This window comes from Haliotis cracherodii, unplaced genomic scaffold (genome assembly GCF_022045235.1).
Source record: "Haliotis cracherodii isolate W230 unplaced genomic scaffold, xgHalCrac1.p SCAF_11, whole genome shotgun sequence".
NCBI classification, from domain to species: Eukaryota; Metazoa; Mollusca; class Gastropoda; order Lepetellida; family Haliotidae; genus Haliotis; species Haliotis cracherodii.
In genome coordinates, this window is record NW_027266266.1 from 36,602,330 (window position 1) to 36,616,728 (window position 14,399).

Below are 14,399 nucleotides of genomic sequence, written 5' to 3' on the forward strand. Positions count from 1 at the left end.
TGTTTTTTTATGAAGACTGATTAACCAGAAATTTCCAAGACTGACCTGATTGTTTGGGCTTGTTATGGAATATACCTGTGGAGATCCAGGTTAGAATAGGTCTTCAGTAACCCACGCTTGCTGTAAAAGGCGACTGCTTGTCATAAGAGGCGACTAACGGGATCAGGTGGTCAAGTTCGCTGACTTGGTTGATGCATGTCATCATAACCCCATTGCGTAGATTGATGCTCATGATGTCAATCACTGGATTTTCTGGTCCAGAATCGATTATTTACAGACTGTCGTCATAGCTGGATTATTGCTGTGGCGTTAAGCAAAAAACAATAATGTTATGGAATAGCAGATGGCAGCAGTATATATATTTCAAATATCTGTTTCAATATGGGTGCTCTTATGTACATGTAGAATAAAGTATCTGGTGCACAGAGTATTAGTAGTAACTATTGTTTTTATTGTCGCCAAAAATCCTGATCTCATAAAAAAACAGATGTAATTACTCTAATATAATACCTATCTCTGAAGATCTGGGTGGTGAACCCAGCTCGACCTTTGAGAGCCCAATTGTAGTGAAGGACACATGTAATCTTTAGCCAGTCTAATGCAAGTTTTCTGAATGTTTTGACCGCCTCAATTCACCAAAATAGTCCATTTGGGGTGTAGATGCCATGGCTCTCGAAAACATAAGGGTGCTTCCTTTCTGAGATATGAAATCAGGTGTATTGGTCTGAATGCTTCTCTCACTCAGTGGAAATTGAGAAGCCTGGACACTGATGGGCTGATTAGAAACTGGAGGACTTGTCAGGTCTTCCTGTAGAGAGGTATCATATAAAGTAAATAAGCTGATATTAATGAGATTGAAAAAAACAAGAAAGTGGAGACATTGGATATTCCAACAATCAGGGCTTAGCTTATTGCCCTGTCACTATCAACCATTGGTGTGTATGGTTGATGACCAACAGGTAGCCGTGATACAGCTGACTGTGGCATGAAACGTCATTCACTCCTTCACTTGACTTTGTAGGCCTTATTTCATTATCTGTTTTTAAAAATAATTTTTACACACATTTAAATTCAAGAATGTGTATCATATTGTGATTCAGAGAAGTATTGTTGGGAAGAAATAAAAAGGTTGAAAAAAGCACATGCTTCTTTGTTTCTCTAGATGACCAATCATAGAGTTACTTCCCTTCCTATATTCATGAACTTGGGGGTTTATTACTGAAACTTGTCAAAAGGCTTATTGGAAAGAATAAGACAGTTCTTAGATATAAATATTATTTTATGGATTTGTGAAATGTTGGGTCTGTTGATCCAAAACACAAGTAATAAACAGACTACAATGTCGCCATGTATTGTGTTGGTGTTTCCTCATCATCTGATAACATGCAACAGAATATATATGCTGACAATATGCTGAGATAGTATTAGCCAGCATTTTACAAGACAATCACATTATTACAACTGGCACAGTGTTACAGCATTGCTGTTGTCAAGGCTGAGGATTCATTTACATATTAAGCCAGTATTAATTAATCATTAGATACCAGTAACCATTCTTGCATGGCAAAACATTCCATCTCACCTCAGTTCATTTGTATTTTGGTTATGCCAGACTCAGTTTGGAATAAGTGTACCCAAAATAACCTATTCAGTAATTTTTTTAAGGAATAAATATTCTGTTACTTTTGACGCAAAAATGGAAGATAATCTAATACATGTCATTTTATACTGGCCCAGCGGGATAAAAGGATGGCAGCTCCATATCCCATTATGATGATGCTCTGTGATATGTATATTTAACATGCCCAGATGAGAAATAGCCCTGTGTATGGTATTCTGTGTAAAAAATACCAGAAATGGGATGCTGGAAGAGCTTAGTGGTTGAAGCGTTTGCCTGGCACGCTTAAGATCCAGGTTCGATTCCCCACATGGGTACAGTGTGTGACGCCCATGTCTGGTGTACCCCGGCGTGATATTGCTAAAAGCGGCCTGAAACCATTTATTCGGTAAACACACAGCTGTGGTGCATGGCCCGTTCAACAAGGCGATCGTAGCGCAAAGTCAATGTTAAAGTATGGGAGTTACGATAACTTTAGCGCTACGAAAGCTTTGTGGAATGAACGCCTGAATTCTAACGGTGGGCCGATGTACCTATTCAATCAATAAGTATCAACTTTGGACGGGTTTGAAGTATTATTCTGTTAAGCTTAATTGGAGTAAGCTGTTAATCACGTAGATGTCTTCCTAGTCACATACGAAAGTGGAGTTTTGTTGTTTGTTGGTTTTTGTTTTTTTTGGTAAACGGCAAGTCATAAATAAAATGTTAAACGAGTTCGCGTGTAATACCAATTTAATGAACGGGTGAATAGTTATGGTATCTGATTATAGATATATAGATCACGGAGAGGAGCTTATGCACTCTCGATGACCCCAGCACCCTTTTGCTAAGCTGACGTCACATGGCATTGTTTCGCTGGTGGATCTTGCAACAAAATTCCATAAAATACGCCATATGGTATTGAGACGTGTTTGTAAACTTTGTGTTGCAGAGTGGATGAGTTATGATGACCTTGGGGATAGCTTTGTGGAACGGACTCCCTGAATCCACTTTCACAAAACGATCTTAGGGATAAGACGATTGTAACTCCCTTACTTTAACATAGGCTTACGACAGTCGTAGCGCTAAGATAGCTTTGTGGAACGGACCCCTGAATTCTAAACGTTGGCCGTTGTATGCCGTGGATCGCGAATAGATTCACAAACGACAATGAAATTTAAAAACGTTATAAGTGGCAAGTAATAAATGAAATACTAAACTCGCTCCCTTGGAATACCAATTTTATGAAACGAGTAAATTTCACAGAAGTTTAAAAAGGGTTATATTATTTATATTGGGGACACAGTGAAAGGTGGACAAACTTATCTTTTGTATATAGTGGTGAAATGAGTATTTTATATGTAGTCCTTGAATGTCCACATGTATTCACAGCAAGCCCCAAAGAGAAAATAGTCTCTTGCGACATGCATGCCTTTCTTAATTACATTTGTTTAAGATTTCATGAATTCAGAGAACATTTACAACTCTGAATCAACAAAAGCAAACAATGCTGTGTTCGTTTTGTGTACATCAAAGTACACCCATCACATATGATCCAGTTTATGTGGGCGGTACAGCAGCACCACTTTAACATTAAGATGGAAAGCACGCCCCTTCATTATATTTCTCACCTCACTTCACCTGAAGCTGCGAACATTTGGATCAAATGTTGTTTTCTAGCAGATGACTCTTGAGCTGAAGTAGGCCTTTAATGCTGCTGTAATGGTGGGGAATAATTAATATGAAGTTATGTAGCTTGTGCCCAAATATATGTTTATATTTATGGGTGTCTTCGGTGTCAATGTAAGAGTAATTCAAGCGCAGGAAGCAAGTTTATGGAAACGCAAGTTTACTCAGACCATCGGCCTTAGGCTGTCACAGCAGTTGTACAGCAGGAAATCATGTAACGTGGGAAATACATAGCAGTTTCTTGGAATGTACTGTTCACGCAAGTATGCATACACCTGCATACAAACATGAAAGGATACTCATCCTCAACGAATCCCCTTTTACAAACATTACAAAACCTTTCGTTTCTTAGAACATTTGCATATCTGCCAGTCTCAATTTTTAGTTGGTGAGAACTACATCTAAACTTTGCTAAAGCTACATGAAACTTATGGATAGAAATATACTTATTATAATACTCTTGACACACTATAGATTTATACATACAGTAATTGAATGTTTTTGCACCATGTGACAAGGATGCATGCCAGTCTTGCTGATAAATACATTTTGCTCTTATAAATTCTGATAAAAATGTTTGAATACTACCAATGCTTTGATTAGCCCAAACACAACCAAATCCCATTTTAAATAATACATTTCTTGACTTTGAAGCCCCATTGGTTTTACCATGACTCATATCTAAAAATATCATATGATAGTATTTCTTTGGTAGTCGCGAGTCTGGCACGGATAGTAATTCATACCAATATCTTATACAATGCTTGTTGGCATAGATATATTCACGGTATCTCCCACATTCACCACGTACAACACGATTTGGATTTGACTTCACACCAAGAAAATATTTGCATGCCTGGACAAGAACGTCTTCAATAACTCTGCTAAGAATACAATCTGAGTCAAGTTCTAGTCCCCATATTTCGGCACCATACAATAAAACTGACATCACTTTACAATCTAAAACTTTGAAGAAAACATCATACGGCAATTGCCGCAAAGGCCAATAAGTTACGACAGATATTTTAAGATACCAAATAATGCCTTTCTAGATAGCAACGAAGAATTCGTAAAGTGCATATTCCAGGTTATCTTACTAGAAACTATTATACCAAATACTTGTACGATGAAAGACATTCAATGCGGTTGCCCTCAAAATACCATTTCTCACGCCTATAGGATACCACCGTTCTTAAAAAAACACAACTTTAGTTTTATCTAGATTTACGTTTAGGTCATATTGATGACAATACTGTTGTAACACGTTAATTCGTTTTTACACCTCCAAAAGTGATTCAGTCTTCCTGTATTTCCTTATACACCCGCTGACGGTGGTACCTGAACTATAGATACAATGACAAACTACATAAATATAGAGTCAAAATGAAACTTACATGCATGCAACTTCATTTATCAAAGGGTTAGTTTAGCGGGTCAGATGTACAACAAATGTAGTGATATTTTTCACATCATTTGGATTTTAGGTTAAACATATCTTCAATGGGGGTATATTAGACGATTGGTGATGCTTGTGGTATATACAATCATCATTTTAAGAGAAACGTTTCACATTTAAACATAATGTGAAAGACGCCTTCCACAGAGTATGAGTTGCATTATTTACATCGGCTGCATGGTTGCGTACCACAGCACACCATTGCTAAAAGCGGCTTGAAACCAAACTTGAGTTTAACGCCGCTTTTAACATTATTCATATCACGGCGTGATGGGTTAATGTGGGAGGAAAGCCCGAAGTGATGCAGGTCTCAGACGTGTACCACTTCTGTGAAACCCACGAGCACGAGTATGGTGCTGACAAACCTAGAAACATAATCGTGATTCGAACCCACAATCATAGGTTTCTGGCGTGCTCAGGGGATGCAACTCGGACAGCGAATCGCGGCGCCTTAGACGACTGGGCCACCCATGTCCCCGCTAGCCCGCTGATATACCATACCACAGTTTAACATGATTATCCAAGTCAAACACAGTGTTATGACTCCGAGCATGTTCCATCGTTTAATCTTTTTGCATGACGCGGCCAGTGATCGCCGGAAAGATGCCCCCTCTCTCTATAGGGGCGGTCGGGTAGCCTAGCTAGAGGTTAAAGGGTTCGCTCGTCACGCCGAAGACCCTGGTCCGATTCCCGACATGGGTACAATGTGTGAAGCTTAGCCCATTAGAAAACCGGAACATAGAACATGCCAGGAAACTTAAAAGTTTTTCTGAATGCATATACTCTTCATGCATAAAACCGTTGCCATTTACATACAGTATACCAAACTAATCGAAGAAATCACGGATTAAACTTAACCGCTGACAATAGATGTCAACTTTTGCTTCAAATGTGATTATTCACATTCATTAACACTGGTAATGTTGGCACCACAATTTATAATATACGACCCTTAATTCCGACTCTTCGTTTTAATTTAAGGCGGCAAGCAAATATGTGAATAGAATTACCTCCCTTCGTAATTAGCGCAGAGACTGCTGGGAGCGCACCTTGCAGAGAACGTCAAATGAGCTGTGAGCAGCATCTCTTGGACTAATTCCGTGAAACTGTGTCACTTGACATCGATGGAGTCAAATGTGACTTGAGGCTCTTTTCTGTCAATCAGGACCCTCTTTGATACAATAATATCGGTAAGTATTTGTCTGTAGTGTTGTTACACTCATAGTTTGTGAAAGTGACAGCTCTCTCGGACAGGGTCGGCAAATCGAGGTTTCCACTGGTTTGGAAACAGATTGTTGCTGATCGATTTCAGGGAGGTTGCTTTATATGACTATGACTTAGAAGCATGTGTGGATTTATAATCAAGTGCTATAATGAGTGTTGAGGCTTCCTGTGCTTCATTTGTACGACCTGATTATCGTTGCCGATCAATCCAAATATGATAGGCTAATGGTAAAACTTGCTTCGGAGGCGACGGTTAACGGACATCGGTCCATTCTGCACTGTCAATTGCAGTAGGTAAGTTGATGTAGGTCTACAAGTGTTAGTATCATTTAGGGTTCATTATTGTTGAAGACTACATCATGGTTTGGAGACATTTTGACGCTATTTGTAAAGAACACATTAACATTTCCAGGAGAACTTACATCCATGCAGACAGACTATATCATGGTTCTTGTCAGTTTTATGTCGTTAGCACATGAGCAGCAATGGGTAGTCATGATCATTGGTTTTCACACACCTAAAATATCCATTCTCTCTTCACTTGTATAGTGATAAAACACCCAAATCAAGTGACCATGTTGCAGACTGTTTGTTTGTTGTTTAACGCTGCACTCAGCAATATTCCAGCTATATGATGGCAGTTTGTAAATAATCAAGTCTTGACCAGACAATCCAGTGACATCATAAGCATCGATCTAAGCAGTTGGGGAAATGATGACATGCTTCAACCAAGTCAGCAAGCCTGACCAACCGATCCTGTTAGTCGCCTCTTACCACAAGCATAGTTGCCTTTTACAGTGTTGCAGATTGGCAGTAGTTTTAACCCCTGTTTATCCAGACAGTTGCTGTGGTAGCATGCAGTCTCTGTAATATAATCTGGATTAACAAATGTCCAGATTAGGAAATCATGGTATGATTGTTCCCAGTAGTATTTGTTTGGAAGGTAGAGTTTCCAGATTTGCAGGGTCCAGTCTAACGAGGTTGCACTGTATTCAAATCATACAGAACTGATTTCTTATATCTAATTCCAAAGTGTTCACAGTTCAACGCCCACTTATGTAAAAATATAATCAAATTCTGTTTAAGCTGGAGACTATTGAAGTATTCATGTTATAAGGAAGCTATTATCACTGAGTATGTTGGAGTAGGTGGAATTGAATAATACACTGAAATGCTGCTAAACTCGCCCACATCTTGACAAGTTCAAAAGGTCATCTCAAACCTTTGATATAGATCATGTTTCCATTCAACACATTCAGCGATCATAATCCATTTTCACCGGCTTCACTGAATTTTTATCACTTGTATGTATTTATGACAAAGGACCCTACCCTGCATTACGAATACTGACTGTGCAGGTTTCTCAAAACAATTATGAGAAGGCAATATTTATGGTTTGTAATCAGTCTTAGATATATAAGTGATAATTTTCTTTGGGTGATCAATATATTTTGCTGCCCTTGGTCTAATCTGTTAGGGGTGTGGGGGGCACAGGTGGCACAGTTGTCTAAGATGCCTCAATTCACTGTGCAGAGTTGCGTCCCTTGGGCATGCCAGAAACGTATGGTTGTGGGTTCAAATCCCGGTTTGCCCCGATTATGTTTCTAGGTTTGTCCGCACCATACCCTTGCTTGTGGGTTTCACCGAAGTGGTAAATGTCTAAGTCCTCTATCACTTCAGGCTTCCCTCCCACATTAAGCTGACACGCCGCGATATAACTGGAATACTGTTAAAAGCGAATCTGTTAGGTATAAAGATTCTGATTAAAATGATAAAATGACTTCTTATTTGAAATTTACTTATGTGCATATAAGCTGACATCAACGATACTTGTGACAAGAGGTAGCACTTTGCACATTATTCAGTGCAGTAGAATTCATGTAGGCTTACACGCTTGCATGTGATTGGGAAATAAAGATCTGTAAACATGGTAAAGAAAATACAAGTAAGCAGTATTGATTATATTATGCACTGTGTTATGTGATTGATTTAAAAACCAACATGCATATTTGTACGCAACCAACAAACAAATAAGTACTGGAAATGTATTTTGTGTAATGTGAGCTAATCTGGAGCTGCTCCTATTGAACACTGGGTTACTGGAAGGGATAAGCTGACCGCAGCTCGGGGGAAATCAGCGTGTACAGTGATGCACAGTGAGTCAATGAGTGTACATACAACATCAGTTTTGTAGCATTTTGTAGCAAAATTAAAGCACTGAGAACTGGTTCAGACTTCTAGCCCTCAAATGCTGAGCACTACCACCATTGGAGTTTTGACTTGTCCTCAGGCAGTGCAGTAGTCTCGGGCTGGAGGACTAGCATATATTTCTATGGTTGATGAGGTAGAAATAGTGGAAAGAATGGATTTGGGATGGATTATTTCTCCCAGAACAATATGCTTAATGACACTGAACATCTTGTCTAGGTCCCTTGGGGATGTCCCCAGTAACCAGGTAACCATTGGTAACCTGTGCCTGTGTCACGATATAACTGAAATGGATTGTTTGTGATTGGTGACTTTGCTGATTGCTTGTCAGTGTGCCAAGGGCATACATTATTGTTCATGCTGTCAGTCACTGGTTTGCCCGATCCACATTGGATTATTTATGGGCCATTGTGATACAGCTGGAATATTGCTGATTACAGCAAAAACATCCTATACCTCACTATCAAACACCAGTACATATTGGAGGAAACAGGCATAGACTGTGTATGCATTCCACGTGGCAGAAATTCTGCCATAGTCCATAATATTAGCCTCTGTGGCAGAATGTGTGTAGGTTTGCTGATATGTATGTGTGACAAGGCCCCTCTCCTGCTGAATTTCAAACACTGACCATGTGTTTTTTCAAATGTTTTATGAGATAGAAACATTTAAAATTTGCAGCCAGTCTTAGATATAGAAGTGTGTTGTAAATCCTGCAGCACACATTGAAATATCTTCGTGAAAACGGTCACCCTCAATATTGACACATGCGGGGCGCCAGATGCATTTTTGAGCCATACATTATAAATCACATGTTATCATTTGCATTGGGTGTTGATAATTTTTTTTGAGTTATCAATATATTTTGCTGCCCTTTGTCCAATCTGTTGGGTTTTTCTTATGCTTCGGCATAAACAGTGTATGTGCATTTCGCGTGGCAGAAATTCATGACAAGTATCTATAGTTAACTAGTGTCCCCTGCTGCTATACTGTTTCCTTGGTTTTTATAACTTGGCTTATAACGATAGCTTGCAGACTGATATATGTTGTCAGTAATATAGACATGACAATACAGATTGTCCTGAAATCGTTATAAGCCCCCCCTACCAAGACAATCTGTATTTACATGTCTATATTACAGGCAACATATATCAGTCTGCAAGCTATCGTTATAAGCGCCCCCTACTAAGACTGAAAATTTCAGGACAATCTGTATTGTCATGTCTATATTACAGGCAACATATATCAGTCTGCAAGCTATCGTTATAAGGGCGCCTACTAAGACTGAAAATTTCAGGACAATCTGTATTGTCATGTCTATATTACAGGCAACATATATTAGTCTGCAAGCTGTCGTTATAAGCGCCCCTACTAAGACTGAACATTTCAGGACAATCTGTATTGTCTTGTCTATATTACAGACTTTTTAGACTATGGTAGAAAGGTATATAATTACCTAGTGCCTATTGTAAGAATACAGATATCAATGTTTGAACTAAGTTTGTTCGCAACCGTACAGTCACTGACGGCAACAGACAATTACGGTGCTCACTCAAGAGAATAATCATGGTTTGGGATTGGGCGTTTCTCGGTATATCAGTGCATGAAGCTATATAAAACTGTACACTGTAGGGCTGTACAGGAATATGACATTGCAATAGTGGTTATATCACTGAAATTGATATCACAAGAATGGTACAATTATTGCAGTCGTATTAAAATGAGACATGAAATATGTTAAAATATCATTTGTATCTTTCATGGCTTGTAAAGGACTGGTGGGGAGTGGGGGAGGGTGTCTGACCCAGTCAGTTATGCCCGTCGCTCCTCCCGAAGCATAGGCCGCCGACAACAGTCCGCCAGAGTCCTCGGTCCTGGGCTGCCCTCTCTAGTTGTTTCCAGGTGTGTCCCATCTTCTTACTGTCTGCCTCGAGGTGTCTCTGACCCACCTTCCCCTGTATTAAATGGCCATTCCCTTGTCAATAGACATGACCATGATCACAAATGACTTAAGTTCAATGTGTAAAGCTTGACTACGAACTGCAAACTTGGCCTTTAGTGTGTTGGTGTTACTTTAAGGTACATTGCGTGCTTGTATTGTGAGTTAACTAAAATGGATTGTATGTGATCGGTGACTTTGCTGATTGCTTGTCAGTGTGCCAATGGCATGCTTTGATGTTCATGATGTCAATCACTGGTTTGCCCAGTCCACACTGGATTCTTTCTGGGCCATTGTGATACAGCTGGAATATTGCTGATTATAGCATACACCTTTCCCTCAATATCACACACCAGTACATATTAGAGGAAACAGGTTCGGCATGGACCATGCCACAGCAGTTTGTGATGATTTGGAAATGTTGTGTTTTTCTGGGTGTGATCATGTGTATATTTGTGTTTGATTATTTGGATGTGGGATCAAAGTGGATGTTTTACCTCACCTTGACATTGTGTTTTCAAGTAGAGGCTTTGTGGTGATCAATGTCCGCTGTTTGTCAGTGAGCACCACACTTCCCCTCAGAAACAACTGGCAACATCAGTATATTTGCATTGCATGTTTGGCCTTGTTTTCAACAAGGCTGTTAGTGATACATACACCACACCATCCCTCCTATGTCAGCTCAAGTGTTGCAGGGAATGGCCTACAGTCATGGCACCATTACACCTCGATATGTGTCTCAATACTAACAAGTGACAGTCAGCAGAATTCCAGCTGCATCGCAGTGGCAGCCTGTATAGGATTAAATGTGGCCCCGACACACCATGGGTAGAATATATGGATGTCAACTTCTTTATTATGAGGAACACAACGTTTCGGAGTATATGCTTACTCCTTCTTTATGCTCGTGGGTTTCATCAAAGTGGTAATCGTCAAGACCTGTCACTTCAGGTATTTTTCACACATTGAAACAGAAATACTATTCAACTGTTCTGCTCGTCAACTCGAAGGCTTATTTCTGGTAGACGCGGTAATTTGATAATCCCATTTGTGAATTCACTGTATAGATTTCGCAATCTTAATGAATAGTTAAGAACATTTAAGTGAAACATATTTTATTATTTTATTAACATTTATGTAGCTTTGAAGAGTATTACGTCTTGTAGAAAATACTGGTAGCTTGCTCTGACTGTCCAACACTGGGTACTTCTGCCCATACTTGTGTAAATCTCAATACTCTGGTAGTGGATGTAAGCAGGGCTGGCGCACTGGTGACAGTCTCAGGTGCCGCAGTTCACTTTGGCCTTGTGTTCAAATCCCAACTGTGTCATTATTATGGTCATAGATCTGTCAGCACCATATCCAGGCTTGTTGGTTTAACAAAGTGACCTGGAATTCGATGCCAACCTTACTCTCTCATCTAATAGCTGGCTAATTAACTATTATGATTTAGCTCACTCTGATTCTTTGGGGACCAGGGTTACAGCTGGCCCCATGTAACCAGGCAATTCCTATAGACAAACATCAGGACAGTTTCATGATTTTTTTCAATTTTTGAGAGGACATTAATCCAGAAACATTGTGGGTAACAATCATCAAATGTCCCAGAAAATGAGATGATCTGAAACCCTGGGTGTACCTTGATGTTGATTGTCAGATGACCATTTGATGGTGGTCAGGCTCAATAACCAGACTGACTGCGTGTCATTGTTCCCCCGATGACTAGACCATTGGTCGTGCCTATTGTCCAGGCTTGATTACATTCAGTTGCGATGTAGATGTTATATTTGGCATTAAATGTAAACTTACTTTATAGACTCTGGCAACAGATTAGTGACTTCACTATAACAGATCCAAATATGAAAACAAGATTCAGTTGATAGATTTTTGGCCATCATGATTCAGCCTTGATTTTTCCCAAGGTTTGATAGTATACCAATGCCCCACGTGAACTTGATAGAACAAGCAATTTAGTATATTCAACATTGCTGAGAACAGCACTGGGCAGCAATTATCATGTGCTGTGCTTGTAATTATATGTGCTGAAGTGCAAATTATTATCAGGCAGGCTTTGAAATTATATGTTCATGGAAACACTGGTGAAGCTCGTGAAGCTCGTTTTCTGTGGGTACAATGTGTGAAGCCCATTCTTCGTGGCAACAGTGCTTGAAGCTCATTTTCTGTGGGTACAATGTGTGAAGCCCTTTCTTCGTGTCCTTTGCCGTGTGTGCTGCAATTTTATTGGTTAAAAAATGGTATTGAATGGGATTTGTAGCCAGAAAATCTTCCACACTTTTGGATTAATTACTGTGAATACTTTTCTCAACAAGTATCATTTCCCAAGTATACGTCATGGCAACAAGAATACTGCATCTCTATATACTGATTGATTAACACTTATCAAAAACTGTTAAAAAATATAGGGGTGAGAATCTTCTGCGGATCCGTAAATTTCTGTGAATTTTACTGACCACATTTGTTAAAATCTGATGGCTTCCCCTACCAAGACCCCCAAATTATGGACCACACTTGGAAAGAAGTTTCAGCTGAAAAGGAAAATATCCATTCTCATCCTTGAAAATATCTCAAGTCACATGTCTCTACTCACTGCTAATGGGACTTCAGTGTTTCAACCATGAATAGTTATCAGTTCCATAAATAGTTACCAGTCTAGTGAGAACGTTTTCCAGTTGCAGCCCGTGGGCATGTACTGTCCAGTGTGTCCTCTGTCCTATCCAATGTAACCAGGCCATACTTATGATAATCTGATTAAGCTTTTCCCTCTGGCACCTGCAGACCACAGAGGGTTGCCATGGTTAACATGGCCACCGGCTGGGAAGACCTCATGGCAGAATGTGGTGGCTTCCATCTGAACCTTGTCATCACTCAAATGAATTATTTATCTGAAGTCTCTGTGGTAAGATAGCTGAAATAATACTGTAAAATGACAATGAGTATGTACAAATTAGATTTTTGACATTAATAATTGAAATGATACATCTATTATTGTATGTCTGGTTGACGTAACAGCAAGCCTAGTTACAATTATTAGATTGCTTGTGAACAATAATTATCCTCCGTTGACAAGACTATCAAATATAGTTCAAAAACTATTGGGAATATTCTAATAATTGATTTACATGATTGTTATCAATGAGTGGTCAGCTTGAGCAGTTACCCTGAAACACCATAATCAACCAGCTACTCTAAATAGTATTTAGTATCTAGTGTCCAGGAGTAGTTATGTAGAAACATGTATTTTAAATTGTTGTGAAAGTTCAGCCATTATTAAGTCCAGGCAATATTAATAAATTACTCTTTCATACATTCATCGGTAATAGTGACCAAAATATAAAAGAAACATTTCGTCTTGGGGTAAAAGATTTAAGCTATGTCCAGTCATGATAATTGCAGGATCTTTTAAATGAATCTCTGGAGTATTGTAGGTATTTTTAACTAATTATAATCAGTGACTATGGTTTTACATATATGGTCATGTTAAACTTAAAATTATGTTTGCAGGGGCACGGATGGCCCAGTCATCTAAGAAGCTGCAATTCGCTTGCAGAGCTGTGTCCAATGGGCACGCCAGAAACTATGATGGTGGGTTCAATTCCTGGTTCGCCCTGATTATGTTTTTAGGTTTGTCAGCACTATTTCCATGCTCGTGGGTTTCTCCAAAGTGGTAAACGTCTAAGACCTGTATCACTTTGGGCTTTCCTCCAACATCAAGCTGACACGCTGTAATATAACCGTAATACTGTTTAACTAAATAATATGAATTACTGTCTTCTGTATTGATTAATGGTAATAGCTTTCCGGTTCTTGCGTTTCATGATTGAAATTAAACCAATATTGGATGATAGTTGATTTATTCCACATCAGCCTGATCCAATTGTGGAGTGTCAAAGCAAGTTATGACCTTGCTGTTTCAAAACACCTTGACCTTGATGACCACTGCTAAAGATAATTACCATATTTGCTGTATTAAGCGCCTTGTTACACATGTTCCAGTAAGTGCCCCATGGTTTCTACACTGACCTGTAAACAATCTTCATATGTGACCTACTCTAGGCTAAAACATGTACATGACAGTCTGTATTTTCTTGAATATATTACTGATTTTTTTACAGGCAACACCATAGTGTTGAATGGGTGTACATGCGCCTTGTAACCATGGTAACTACAATTTGGAACTTTTGAGTTTCGAGGTTTGAACCAAGTTTGATCAAATGTAATTTCAAGTTTAATTTCTGACAGCAAATTTAACCAGTGTCTAAATAATT

The 14,399-nt window shown here is 39.1% G+C and overlaps 1 protein-coding gene across 5 annotated transcripts in view; it reads left to right on the plus strand.

Moving 5' to 3' along the window:
• Positions 1-5,794: 5,794 nt before the first annotated feature.
• Positions 5,795-14,399, plus strand: part of LOC139456451 (double C2-like domain-containing protein beta) — an 88,383-nt gene continuing 79,778 nt past the window's right edge. For all 5 annotated transcript variants that reach the window (XM_071238168.1, XM_071238165.1, XM_071238169.1 and 2 more), the window contains exon 1: positions 5,795-5,932. The gene's annotated coding sequence lies outside the window, so the exon portion shown is untranslated. The remainder of the gene's footprint in view (positions 5,933-14,399) is intronic.